The sequence below is a fragment of the Manis pentadactyla genome, chromosome 4 (assembly GCF_030020395.1).
Source record: "Manis pentadactyla isolate mManPen7 chromosome 4, mManPen7.hap1, whole genome shotgun sequence".
NCBI lineage: Eukaryota > Metazoa > Chordata > Mammalia > Pholidota > Manidae > Manis > Manis pentadactyla.
Window position 1 is genome coordinate 20,542,975 of NC_080022.1, and position 14,779 is coordinate 20,557,753.

A 14,779-nucleotide genomic window follows, 5' to 3' on the forward strand; every position below is an offset into this window, starting at 1 on the left:
GTAAAGTTCCCCAGCAGGGGCTGGAATACTCAAGAGACTGCAGCGGTATATGGTGGGCAGAAGGTGACAGAGTATTATGGGGCGTGAGGAGTATCTAGAGTACTTTCAGGGAGGCTGGAATATTATAGAGAAAGCTGAAGTTTTCTGGGGGAGGCTGGATTATTTCAGAGGCAACCAGAGTGCTTCAGAAGGAGCCAGAATCTTCTATAGAGTGGGTAGGAATATTTCAGAGGCGAATGATAATGGTGGTGGGGATGGTGAATGGCCTTGGTGGCTGTCCAAGGATTCTAGGGGTCCCTGGGAGTCCAGTCTTATGCTCTCTTTTGACCCCCAAGGTAGGTCACCTCCAGTTCAGCCATGAGCAGTCCTTCAATATGAGTTATGAGGTGACCGTGGCCTTGGGGACCAATGTCCACTGGTGCCTATAAGTCAATGGCACCAAGGAGAAGCCAGTCCTGGTGCAGCATCCTGTGAGCTCTGGGGCTTCCAGATAAGGGCCAGGTCAACTTGGCCATCCCTCTGTCTCCCTTCCCTTCCTTGGCAGCCCTCTCCCAAGAGTGGGGCTCCCAGGTGAAGTAGGGAGCACTGCAGGGCACAGAGCTCTCTGCTTCCAGGGATCTCTGTGCAGTCTGCCTGTAATCCCTCCCACTTCAGTGGGGGACTTGCTTACTTCCTGGGCATGGGAGCCCTGTCCGTGTGAGGGAGCCTAGTTGGCCTCAGTGGTCCCTGGTATCTCCTGCAGCCTGTGAGCTCTGACACCCTTCGGGGCCAGGAGTGCTCGGTGCTAGAGAGGGTGTCAGTAGGCAGTGGGCGGAAGAGTGTGTCACCTCTGCATGGCCTCAAGCCCCTCAGGGGACGAGTCCTGTTTTTTTCCACAACACATAGCTTTAGCTACCTACTGGGCTGTCACTTCGATGAGCACCACCTAGGCTAGGCCTGCTTCTCAGTGGCTCCAGCAGCTTACTCAACATAGCACAGAGCCCCAGACACCCTCCCTGCCAGGCACCAACCCCACTACCTCCTGTGTCCACACCTCAGCCGCACTGTGCAATGAGGTGGCACAATGCTGTGGTTTCTCACACAGTGTCAGGCCTGGGGCCGCTATCTCCCCTTGCTGACTGGGCTGTGTCTCCATCAGACTGGAGGCTGTCCCCTCACCCCCCAGCAGACAGCCTCCCTGGGAATGGAGAGACCCTGGAAGGGGGGCTCCCAGCAGTTCCCCAGGCCTTATCAGTATGGGAGGAGGGAAACACAAACACTGTCTCTGAGACAGCTGGATCAGCCTGGTCTGGCACGTGTCCAGGCCTGGTGTCTCTACCAGACGAGGGAAAGAAGGAAGGGAGAGAAAACCCTCTTTACTGAGCACCTACTGTGTGCCAGGCCCTGTTGTAGACATTTTACATGTGTTATAGGGATAGGGAAGCTGAGGCCAGAGAGCTCCAGAGACTTGCCCAAGGTCACATAGCTAGTGATTGAATGAAAAAGCTGGGTTTGGCCCAAGGTCTACCTGAATTAACACTGCCTTCTCTCCATAACCCTGACATAGGCCTCTGAACAATCCTTACTCCTCCATCTCCTGGCTGGGTGACCTTGAACAAGTTGCTTAAACTCCTTAAGTCACAGTCTCCTCATCTGTAAAGTGGGTACATAATAAAATCTTCACCTGCCACCTAATGTGATGATCCCCACTGTTGAGAAGAGGAAACTGAGGTTCAGAGTGGGAGAGGGCTTGCTCAAGGTCACACTGGGAGGACCTGGCAGAGACAAGACTGGAAGGCAGGGCCTGCTAGCTCCACCCCATGTTCTTACACCTGCCCTGCCTTATTATTGGACATCAGTGCACATCTTGACTCCTGTCTTATCCCTGGCAGGGCCAGAGAGGATGTGCTTTCCCCAAGGTCACCCAGCAGAGCACCAGGAAGCCCCACCTTGCCCCCAAGTACCCTGTTGTTTGTGCTTTATTTTATAAATATGTTTCTATGTCTGCCTGCCCCCCACCCCAACTCCATATCCTTTCGGACAGGGCCCAGAGCTGACATCTCTCAGTGTTGATTAAATTGGAAAACAACATGTATACTGAGTATTTACAATGAGCCAAGTATTATACTAAGGGATTTATATATATTCATTCATTTAATCTTCATAATGACCATGTAAATAGGGTACTATTAGCTCCAGTTTACAGATGGGGAAATCTAGATGAGGAAAGGGAAGAGCTGGGATTCTGGCACATAGTAGGTGTTCCTGACTTTCACTCTGAAAGGCTGAATGAATGGATGAGTGAATTAAGAAAGGGAAGGTAGAAGTGAGGTGGTCAAGGTCACAGGTGTCATCCCTCATCCAGGTTCATTAACTGCCACAACTGTCCCCACCACACCTGGTGCCTGGCCCCCAACCACCTGATGGACCACAGTTCTGGAGAGCTGGCCGCCTGCTGGCAGGGCCCGCTGAGATCCTCCGAGCTGAAGAAGGAGTAATTTTTCCTGCCAAGCAGCTGGCCAGTATGACTCTGCATGAAAGCCTGGCCTGGAATCTCTGTGACGAGAGCCCATGCCCAAGTCCCAGACAGCCAGCAAAAGATTATAGGAAAAGATGATGGAATAATCTTCCCAGCAGCTCTCAGAGATGCTAGGCAACTAAAAGGAATGCTTTCAGTTAGACTTCAGGAGGGACTTACTGACAGAGACAGGGAAAGAGCCTGGAGTTCCTCACTAGAGACAGGAAAGGATGCAGTGATCCCTGTGGGTAGCTCACAGGTTGAGCCCTGGGAAAGGAGGGAGCCACAGTGAGGCAGAACCACAGTTTCCACAGTTCCTGTATGGGGGATCCACTGTCCAGCGGAGGAGACACATCAACCCCCAGGTCAACAGTCGAATGTAAAGGCCACTTGGAGAGGAGAGAGTGGAGATGGGAGAGAAAGGGGATCCTGAGAGACGGAGCCAATATGGTCACATGGGAGGTATTCCTGGGCGGGGCGCAAGTGGTCGTTGGGGTAAAAAGGGTGAAGATGTTCAAGGGAAAGGAAAGGAAGTGCAGAGAATAATAGGGAACCCTCTAGTGTGTACCAGGCACCATGCTTAGAACCTTACATAAGACATCTCATTTCATCCATTCATTCCATAAATATTTACTGAATATGCCAGGTTCTCTGGAGAGGACAAAGGGTACAATTGTGGACAAGACATAAACATTCCTTCCCCTCTTGGAACTTAGAAGTGGGAAGAGACAATAGATATGGAATGTCAAGGGCAACACCTGCTGTGAAGAAAAGTAAATCTGGGAAGGGGACAGAGTTTGGTGGCAACTGACAGTCAGGGCTTTTTTTTTTTAAGTAAGGGAAGGCCTCCCCGCAGAAGTAACATTTAGCAGGCACCTGAATGGAATGAGGATGCAGCCAGTGCAAAGGCCCTGCAGTGTGGGCCTGTGCCTGGCAGGCTATAGGACTAGTGAGGCTGAAAGAGAGTAACTGTTGGGGAATGAACTGAGAGCTGGCAGAGGGATGCTCACATTCTGGTGGGCATCTGTCAGCCAAAGTAAGGGTATTTGATTTTGTTATACATCTGTTGGAGTATTTTGGGGCAGGAGAAGAATATAATTTGCGTTTTAAAATAATTTTAAACTTAATTTAAAAATAGATTAATACACTTGTATTGTTCAAAAAGAAAAATATAGGAATAGCTTGAAAAAGTCAAAGGCTCTGCAAAGTCTTGCTCCCATTTGTCCCTCACCTCTTGTTCCCTCCCTTCCACCAACCACGTGTTAGTTTCTTGCTAATCATTCCAAGATTTCTTTATACAAACACGAGCATATGTTTAGTTAACATTTATATAGCACTTCCTATGTCAGATCTTATTCTAAATTACTTAAAATACTAACTCATTTAATCCTTATAACCCAACCCTATGAGATAAGTACTATTAGCTCTATTTTATGGATGAGGAAACTAGGACACAGAGAGGTTAAATTACTTACCTAAGATTGCCCAGCTTCCAAGTACTATATTAGTTTCCCAGGGCTCCCATAACAAATTACCACAAACTGAGTGGCTTCAAATAACATGAATTTATTCTGTCACAGTTCTGCAAGCCAAAAGAGTCCAAAACTGAGGAGTCAGCAGGGTTTGTTGATTTTATAGGCTCTAGAGAGGATTTTTTCCATGCCTCTCTTCTAGCTTCAGGTGGTTGCCAGCAATCCTTGGTGTTCCTTGACTTACACATGCTGGGAGGACCTGGCAGAGGCAAGACAGGAAGGCAGGGCCTGCTAGCTCCACCCTATGTCTTCACATGGCATTTTCTACTGCATGTCTGACTCTTTATATAAGGACATCAGTCATATCAGATTAGGGCCCACCCTAATCTGATCAGGTGTGACCTTATCTTAATTTGATCTGCAAAGAACACTGCTTCCAAATAAGGTCACATCCACAGGTTCCAGCTGGATACAAATTCTGTGAGACACTATAGTGTATAGTACCCAATATAGTACCAAACATGTATTTGAATTCAGTCTGGCTTTTGAATCTGCGCTCGTAATCACTGGTTCGCCTTCATTAAGATCATGAAGATTATATATATACGTAAAATTCTCCCTTTTCTTACAAAAGGTGGAATATTACCTAGGCTGCTCTGCATCTTGCTTTTTAAACTTAATATTCCTCATAGAACTTTCCCTTTCAGGACACGCAGAGCTCCCCCATTCTTTTCTTAGTTGCATAGCATTTCATCTAATGGATAGACTGTGCTCTACCTAACCTAACCCTTTACTAATGGATAATTGAGCTGTTTCCAGGCTTTTGCTATTGCAAATGGTGCTGCACTGAATAACTTCGCACATTGCTCACTTGCGTAAGTACCTCTGAAGGATAAATTCCCCAAAGTAGGATATCTGCGTGCATTTATAATTTTGGTAGATTTTGCCAAAATGCCCTTCTGGGGACCTGTACCAATTTCTGTTTGCATCTGTGAGAGTATACTATGAGAACATGTTTGAGAGTAGTTTCCTTACAAGAATGCCCATAGTATAAATTACTAAACTTTTTGGGGGTTTTGCCAGACCCCCAAATAAATGGTATCCCAGTGTGGTTTACCTGATCTTCATTTCTTTCAAGTGAGTTTGAGCTTCTTTTCATAAGTTTAGAAGCCATTTGGATTTACTCTTCTGGAAACTGTCGGTTCATGTCCCCTTGCTTCTATTAGGCTTTGTTGGTCCTTTTGATGAATTTCCAGGAATTCTTTATAGAGAGATGACCCTGTGTCTGTTACCTGAGTTACAAATATTTTCCTCCAGTTTGTTATTTGTCTTAAGACTTGAGTGTTCGCCATGCAAAAATTTTTTATTTTTATATAGTTGACTTTTCCAAGACTCTTACCACTATGAGATTATAGATTCTCCTATGTTTTCCTCTGGTGCTTTTATGGTTTTATTTTGATTTTTTTTTAACATTTAAGCTTTGATCTCTTCAGAGCTCATCCTGGGATTCCATGTGAAGCACAGACCTAATTTTTTTCCCCAGTTGGCCACCTAGTTGTCCTAACACTATTTACTGGAGACTCCATTCCTCCATTCTCCAATTTGAGGTATCACCTTTACCAAATGCTAAATCTCTGTACCATTGGGTTTCTTTCTGGGTATTCCATTCTAGTCCATTGGTCTGTGCATCTCCCTGCACCCAAATCGAGTTGTTTTCATTATTGGGGCTTTCCATGTTCTCTGTAGTAGTAAGGTTAGAGTTGCCCTTTCTTTTTTCAGTTTGTGGGTGTTCTTTTCTTTCTCTCTTTTTTTTATTTTCTAGGGGTGGGGAACCTCAGGAGATCTCATGGGAGTTATACCTCTGTAGGGGAACAGACAGTAAGCAAATAATTACATGTCACCTGGCAGTGCCAAGAGAAAAAAAGCAGCTAAAAGGACAGAAGGCAAGTAAGGAGTAGTACTTAGATGAGCAGCCAGCAAAGGTCCCTGGATGAGGGGGAGACATCTGAGTGAAGGAAGGGAGGCCACGTGGTTACCTGGAGGAAGACCTTCCTAGCAGGACCAAGGGCAAATGCAAAGGCCTGAGGCAGGAGCAGGCTTGGCTTGTTGAAAAACAGCAAGACAGCCAGTGCAGCTGGAATGGAGTGTTCAGAGGGGGTTGTGGGGGGCCATGAGGTAGATCATGCAGGCCTTGTGGGTCACAGCAAGGATGCTGGCTTTTCCTTTGAGACGAGGAGCCATATGAGGGAGCCAAGCAGAAGACTGACATGTTCTGACCTCCCTTTTAACAGGATGGCTCAGACCGCAGCATGGAAAGCAGACTGTGTGGGCGATGGCAGAGGCAGGAAGGGCGACAGGATTTGGGATGGGTGAGTGGATTGTGACTTGATTTCCTTGGCTGTCTCCCCCACTAAACTGTGAGCTTTGCCAGGACAGGCACTGAGCTTATTCACTGATATATGCACAGAGCAGGAATGGATAAACATTTGTGGGAGGAAGAGCAGAGGAAGGATAGCCCGAGAGGCAGGAGAGGCAGAGGCCCCAGGGAACAGCTCTGCAAAGGCCACAGACAGTAGAGGGAGTCGATGTGATGAGAGAGCCGGCTCCTCGGCAGGGCCTGAGGTGGAGAGGGGCTGACCTGGGGAAGCTGGGTCCCCCATCCTCGTGCCCACCCAACTCAGGGTCTATGACACCCATCAAGGACCAGGCTACATGTAGTTTAGGCTGGAGTTTTGCTACCACAGGACCCTGTTCCTCAAGATGAGAAGATTCAAGGGTGAGGCAGCCTGAGGGAGGGAGCAGCTTTCCTGAATTCTGACACACTGGGTTTCTGGGAAGGGATAATTTGCTCCCTTTACAGATGATAAATTGAGGCTCCCGGAAGGAAGAGAACTCACCAAGGTCACACAGCAAATAAGTAGCCCAGCTCAGTTTCAGGGACTTGGAGTCTATAAGACAGGTCCTTGGACATTGCATAATTTTTTCTGGGTCTGTCTGCAATTTGGAGAAGTAACCAAGTACAGAAGGAAGGGATGACTCCTGGCATTCAGCCAGCCCTTAGGTGCAGGCCAGGCACTGCTGCCGAGGCCCCAGTGGGGGTGGGACCCAGTTGTGGGGAGCAGAAGCCATGGGACCCTTCCAGGACCTCATAATGCTTTGGGCAGAATGGGCCCAGGAGCAGGTCAGATAGACAAGAAGCACTGAGCTGTGGGGCAGAGAAAAGAGGTTTCATTTTGAAGTTCAGCTAGGCTTTCTCCCTGTGACCTTAGGTAAATAGGATCCATCCAGAAACCCCAGTTTGTGCATCAGCAAAATGGGAACAGAATCTCCTGCCTTACAGGATTGGTGTCGGAGTTGAATGAGGCAAAAGGTGTCCAGTCCTACCTGAGAGTGCTTCCTTCCTGGCCTCCTCCTACCCAGACTAGGTTTCTGGTGTCCCTGTCCCCAGGAGTTTGATCAGCTGATCCTAGATGAAGGGAAACATGGCTGTGATAGTGTCTCAAGTCCCAGGCCTACAAGTGGATCCTGGCTGGTGCTAATGACTGTGGGGCCTATCAGGGCCAGTTGAGCCTGCACAAGCCTCAGGACAGATGAGTGGATCTTGGTTCTATACCAAGAATTTCAGAGTACTCACTCACTCTGGGCCTCAGTTCCAGGGAATATCCTGAGCATTGGCTGGAGGTGGGCAAGAATTGGGGGCCTTCTAATGAACACATGGAGTAGGCTGCTTTAAAAGCAGTAAGCTCCCTGCCTTTGAGATGTGTTAAGCAGAGACTGGACAAGCACTGGGCAAGAATTCACTCATTCAACAGTCATTAAATAGTGGCAAGAAAGTGTGGATTTGATATGGTAGGGCTGGTCAAGGAACCCCTCCCCCCAGTCCTGGGAGTAAATGACCTCTAAACTGAAATTTGAAGGACAAGTATGAGTTAGGTAGGGAAGAGAAGTGTGTCTAGGCCTGAGAGAGCAGCAGATGCAAAAGTCCAGAGGCAAGACAGGGCCCTAAATTTTCAAGGAACTTAAAGTTCAGAATGGCTGGAGGATAGGGAGCAAGGACAGTGGCTGAACAGGGTGAGGTCAGGTGTCACTCACTGGTCCTCAACTGAACAGGGACCCATCTTAGGGGTCAGGAGCCATAATGTCCCACCATGGTCAAGGATGAAGAATTAGCCAGGCAAAAGATGGGGCAGATGAACCATCTGTTCAAACACCTGGAAGATAGGAAAGAGGGCTAAAAACAGCCCTGTCTGGCTGGAGCCTGGCTGGGAGAGAGCGGAGGGGCTTGGCTGAGACTAGAGACCCAGTGTGGCCTTTGTGGGTCTTGCTGAGTAGCCTGAAGGCCATAGGGAGCAACCAAATGGTCTTATGTGTGGGAGTGACCCAACCTTAGTAGCACCATGGAGGAAGATTGTCTGGGACTCCTTTAAGGTCCCTGCAGACACTAAGCCCTGAAGAACCTCTGCAGAGCCCAGACCTCTTAGGCACCTAAGGGAAAATAAGGAACCTCATTTGTTAGAGGAACCTCAGAAAAGTGACACCCGGAGGTGGGGTCTGGTCTTAGTCATTGCTGACTCAAGTCTTGGCTCCTAGGACCTCAGGGCTGGAAGGACAATTCTCTTACCCTATAGCATGGGGGAAGTGAGGCCCCCAGAGGTTAATCGAAAATTGCTCCAGGCCAAATCAGTGGCAGGGTCAGGGTCAGGGAGAAAGGAACTTGTACCTACTGAGCACCGTGTGTGTGCCAGTCTAGTGCTGGGCACTTTATACATCACATCATTTAATGCAGATTCCGCGTCATTGTTCAGATAAACAGACTGAGGTACATAGGGCACGACTCTTGTTCCAGATCGTACAGAGCTAGGACTACAAACCATGTCTGCAGCTGCCTCATCCCGCAGCTCTTTTGGGTCTGAGTTTGCGGGTCGGTGGTGGGGTGGGGAGAAGAGGCGGAGCGTGTCCATAGGAGTAAAGGGGAGGGCGGGGCTATGTTTCTGGGACTTTCCTTGCTGAAGTCAGAGGCCCGAAATAGCCGTGCTCTTGAGGCTCTGCCACACTCTACCCCTCCCGCTGCGCTGCGTGCGCCGCAGCGCGCGTCCCCTCCGCGGTCCCCTCTCCCCGCAGAATGGCGTGAGCCTCTCCAAATGATAGGCGTTCCGTGAGCCTGGTCCCGGACAACCCTGACGCGTGGAAGCAGGCGCTGCTGCGGCACGGCCTAGCGGCCGTCTGCAGGAACATCTCCCCGCGCGCCTTCGGTTTCCACTCCCACGGTGCCCGCGGCGACCGAGAGCGAGCAAAGGGTGGACGCCGAGCCCGGCGGCCGCCAATCAGGAAGCAGAGACTGACTCCGAGCACGCCTCCCTCTGTGGCGTCCAGCCAACAGCCCCGGAAACTCCGCCCAGTGGCCTTGCCTGGGAAAGGCCATGCGGGATCAATGGGTGGGAGTTCTCCAAAGGTGCGAATAACTCCCAGGGGAATGGTGTACATTTGTAACTGCCATGAGAAGTACAGGCAGGGTGAATAATAGGCTCCTAGTTTTAAAATGTATTTATTCACTTAATCACTTCTCATCTGCTCATCCACCTGTCCATCAATCTGACTGTCTATCCACTCAACCAAAGCTCTGGGCGCTTCCTGTGTGCCAGGTGCTGAGCAGGGTGCTGGTGATAAACAGTGATGATCCTGTGCTTGTCTCAGGAAGCTCAGAGTCTGGTGAGGACGTCCGACAGTAGCAAATTCTTACACCAATCATACTTTTATTACAACCATAATCAATTCTGGGAACATAAGGTACAGGTTGTTGGAATAACAGGCTGTTTAATTTAGACTGGGGGCTCAGGTCTCTGGAGGAGTTACATTCAAACCGACTCCTGGAACAACACAAGTGTCCCAGGCAGTGGGAAGAGCTCGTGAAAAGACACTGAGATTGGCAGGCTCTTGGAGGGTTGTTAGAAGCAAAAGAGGCCAGGATGGCTGGAAAAAAGTTGGGGGAGGGAAGAAAGGTGAGCTAAGACTCAGGAGGTTTAGAGAAACAGATTTTCCAGGACCTTGGAATCAGGCCAGAGTAAGGAAGTGGAATTTTATCTTAAGTGTGATGGGTGGCCACTGGGGGGCTTTTGGGGAGGGGCGGCATGTTATTTAATCTACTTTGTTTTAATACCTTCCTGGCTCTGTGTGGAAAATTGACAAGAGTGGACACAGGGGTCAAGAGTGGACACAAGGAGACAGATTAGGATCTTGTAGGTATCCTCTAAGCCTGAGTATAGGGAGCTAGATGATAAGAGGGCCATGTGGGTGGTGAGTCGTGAACAGACTCAAATGGAAGATAAAATATTTGGGCTGGCTGGTTGCTGGATTGAATGTGGGGGATGGGTGAGCCAGAGGGAGCTTAGGTTCCTTTACTGGACAATTATTTATAAAGTCCCTTCTGGGTGCCGCGTATTGTTCTAGAGATGTCTGGGTTCAAATCCTGGCCCCGTTACTTGCTAGTTGTTCACCTTAGGAAAATTATTTAACCTCTGTCTGTCTTGATTTCTTCATCTGTAAAATGAGAATCTGAATAATACCTAAGAGGATTGTTGTAAGGAGTGAATGAATTAATATATGTAAAACTTTGGATCTGAGTGCTTGGGACTGGGTTCTGAGGCTGAGTACCTGGACTTGGGTGTTTGGGGCTGGGCAGTTGAGCCTGCTTCTTGGAGTAACCAAGGCTCCATTTCTTTACTGGCCTCCTACAAATAAGCCTGCCCCTAACCTGACTATCCTTTCTGTGGCTTCACAGCACAAGGGAAGTGATGCTGTCTACACTGTCTGCTCCATGGAGACCCCAGAGGGAAGGGAAATAGAAAGCAGCTGTGAGCCCGTTTATGGGGCCTTCCTGGGGCCCTGTCCCTTCCCCTAAACCAGGAAGCCCGTGCCCCCTAATCTCTGCCCTCCCCCACAGCCGTCTGCTTAAAGGAAGTGGCTCTTACAGTTCTTCACAGGAAGCCACAGGCCACCTCTGCATCAGCAACCTCTAGCTACTGCTGACCCAGGCCCTTTGCTGGCCCAGGTCCCCTTTAAGGCAGGGTCCAGGGATGCCCTGTTCCTGGCATCACCCTCTGCTGCCCGGCCAAAGAGAAATGTGTGTGGGGTGTTGCTCTTATTTCCTTTAAATCCCTCTGGCTCAGGTCCAGGAGCACAGGCTGCATGCGGGCCTGGAGGTGAGACCTGATTTGCAGAAAATCCTGAGCTCAGGAGTTTGGAGATCCCAGGATTGCTGGACTGAGGGCCTGGAAGGCAGAGCAGGGGGCAACCCTTAAGGGATCCTCAGAATTGATCCCTCCTGTGAGTTTCAGGAGCTCCTGCTGCAGAGGAGGGGAAGGGACTGATTCATTTCATTCTCTAGCGTCCATGGTGGAGCCTGCCCCAGAGAGAGCAGTTGGTAATCCTGGAGCCACTCAGGGATGATGCAGGTTGATGATTTCAGGATGGGACTGTACTGCCACCTGGTGGTCATAGTAGCTCATAACACCATGAAATAGTGGTTAGGCCTGCCTGGAGAGAGTGAGTGGATTTCAAGGGCCTGGGGGCCAGAGAGGCCCTTAAAGAATAAAAGAAATCCCTAGATAAATGGGCTATTGTAAAGAGCAAGATACCTCTACTTCAGCGCTTTGGAAAGATACTGTAGGTCTAGAGGAGTGTCCACCTCCTCCTCTCCTCCATTTCATAGACTTGCACACTGAGGTCCAGGGAGACATAATGAGGACCGAGTACCAAAATGTTGTTGTTCATCAAGCCACCCATGAAGATGGGATCTATTTTTGGATTTGTGTTAACGGGTGTGGTCCCAGATTGAGGAACTGCCCTGCTAGTTGCTTGTCACCCTCATATGTGACCAAACATGATATCTCTCAGCACCATCACCCACCTTAGTCTCTGAAGTTGGTACCACAAGGTTGCTTTTGGCAACTTCCAAAAATAAAATCCACTTTTATAGGGCCAGGATCTGGCAGGACCAAGGAAATTCTGAAGCATATGCTTCAGGTTTAGCAGTTTTAGAGCAGGAAGTGCCCTGGAGACTATGCTATCCAACCCTCCTGATTTTAAAAACAAGAAAGCTGGGACTCAGAGAGGGCAAGTGGCCTGCATGAGGTGCCCGTCCCACCCCACCCCAGCCCCTTCGCAGTGGAGCTGCACCAGGCTTCAATTCAGTTTTGTGTCTTTCTGAAGCCCATTGCCAAAGAAGAGTTTTAAAGTGCATTAGCATCTCCTTGACGTGTTGCGTTAGTAAATTCTGGTCTCTGTTCTTCATTCTGCCTCATACTTTGTAGACAGGATGGATTGGTGAAGGCTGACAGGGCCAGGAGGGGTGAAAGGAGATGGGAGCAAGGAGGTGGTGACAAGGAGGGAGAAGGAAATTGTGAATGCTTTAAGGGGGGTTCCTAGTTTGTGCCAGACCAACTAGTTTGTGCAGTGTGGGCTCCCAAGAGGTAGGAATTGGTTCTCTTCCACTGGGGTACTCTCAGCACCTGGCACAGTGCCTGGCACAGAGAGCCCAGTAAATCCTTGCAGAATAAAAGCAAGAGTCACCCTGTGCAGGCAAGGGATCCTGTGGTAGACAGAGTAGCCCCTGAAAGTTGCCATTCAGCCTGAGAAGTGCTGAGGCCTCTGATACGAAATGCTGGGGGCAGAGCCATCCATCTCTCTGACCTTGATGCTGTTCAGGAAAACAAGATACCAAGAGAATAATTGGAGGATGTATGTTCCTGGGGGCAGGGTGCCCACCCCTGGGAGAGAAGAACAGGGTCTGTGAGCTCCCTGCCAAGTTAGATGATCTAATCCTGGTTAATATTTGGCTATTTCCTCTTTCCTTTATACAAGTCCTTATTCATAATAATGACTGACATTTCCTAAGTGCTTACTATGTGCCGGGCACCATGCTAAACTTTCCATTCATTACTTCATCTAATCTCAATGCAAAAGCCCCATGTGGTAGATACTATCTATTATCATTCTCCTGTTTACAAAGGAGGAAACTGAGTCACAGAGAAATGAAGGATCTTGTGCTAGGGCACACAGGTAGGAGATGGCTGGACAGGACTTGGACCCAGGTTAGTAAGACTCCTGGGGAAATTCCTAACTACTCTGCTCTACTGCCTTATTTGAAAATCTCCAGCCTCACTGTGGTAGAGAATGTTGAGGAAAAGGTTATAGGCTGTATTTCCTTGGACCACAGTGTTAAAGTTCAGGCCTCCTTCCCCTAGGCCTACATGGTAGTGACAGTGGGTATATCAAGGGTCCCCCAGGGAAATGAGGGGAGGCCTACTCACTTCTTTGCATGAAGGTTGGGGAAGGCGAAGGCACAGGTAGGTGGGAGCCCAACCTCACGTTCAATTGTACTCACATACATTGAGCACCTACTGTGTACCAGGCCTGTGCTGGGCACTCGGAAGGAGATAAATTAAATTCTCCAACACCCTTCCTTAAGGAGCTGAGGGACACCCACCTGTCTCTGAGATGTCAATGCTGTAGACAAACTGGGGTGCAATTAACAGGCCTCAGTAGAGTGTGATACTTTAGACCCTCCCTCCCTCCTTGGGCAGAATCCCACTCTCTCTGCCCTTGCATGGCTGGCCCTGGCTGAAGCAGGACTCTGCTGAGGCCCTACGGCGAGGATCAGCTCAGGGGACCAGCTTCTACTCTGGGCCATTAGCCATGGAGGCAGTGTTTGAGGGGCTGACGGTGCCTCTACCACCTGGGCTCCTCCTCCACAAACAGTGCTCCTCAGAGGGCCTGGGGCAAGCCAGCAGAGGCCGGCCAGCTGAATCGCTTCAGAGGCAGTACACCTGAGGGCAGGAGTAAGCAGGATGGGACCTCTTACTCCCCCACCCCCACCACATTTGTAATGGGAGAATTTCTGGATTGTAAGTGGGGTGGGGGCAGGGAGAGCTGCTGAGGGCAGCTGGCTTGGCCCTTTTCTAACAAGCTTTTGCAGCTCACACGTGGCCACCTTCTAGATCTTCGCAGGAGGCTGGTCTGACATTGAGGCTGGTGTGCGCACTCATATACCAGAGCCACAGCATGATTCTCTTTCTCTTTTCACTGGTGCTGGAACCAGTCCTACCTTCACTGCCATTTGATTTCCAGGACTTCTCTGTCCTTCCCCTGCCTAGGTCTAGGCACCCTGCTTGTGGATAAAGTGAAGGTTCCTGTGGCCAGGATTCTCACCTGGCCCTGGTTGGCTAGATCACTACACACGTGGGCAATGGGTTGTTATTGACTCTGTATGAAGAGCCCTGCCCAGTGCTCTGGGAGACACGGTGGCACGGCTGCAAGGCTGCAGGAGAGCAGAGCAGAGGCTGGAGTGGTGGCAGTGCCGAGGACAGAGATTGGGACGGCTGTGCGGGCAGAGAGGCCCAGAGGTAGAGACAGGCTTGCTGCCTGCAGACTCACTCTGAGTGAATGGGATTCTAGTGATTGACCTGCCACCATGGGGATAAAGTTGGGTATAACCCTTTCACCCCAAGAACGTTCTATTGTCATTCCTTTAGTCACACTGAATCCATAGCGAGCTTGCCCAGGGCTGAAACCCATTGGCAAGACACTGGTCCACAGGACAAACCTCCCAAACTTCAAATCTCCCAAAGGGTCTTCCCTTCCCACTCAGAAGGCATTTAGTCTCTGTAGGCAAACTGCCCTTCCTATTCCAGAGTTCTGAGGGAAGGGGGTCCTTGCTGAGCCCTCAGGAAGCTGCTGTTACACCCTTTCCTCACTGAAAAGGTCTGGCCTTATTCTCCCTCCGAAGCGGACCACTCTAGTGTTTCTGCAGAGA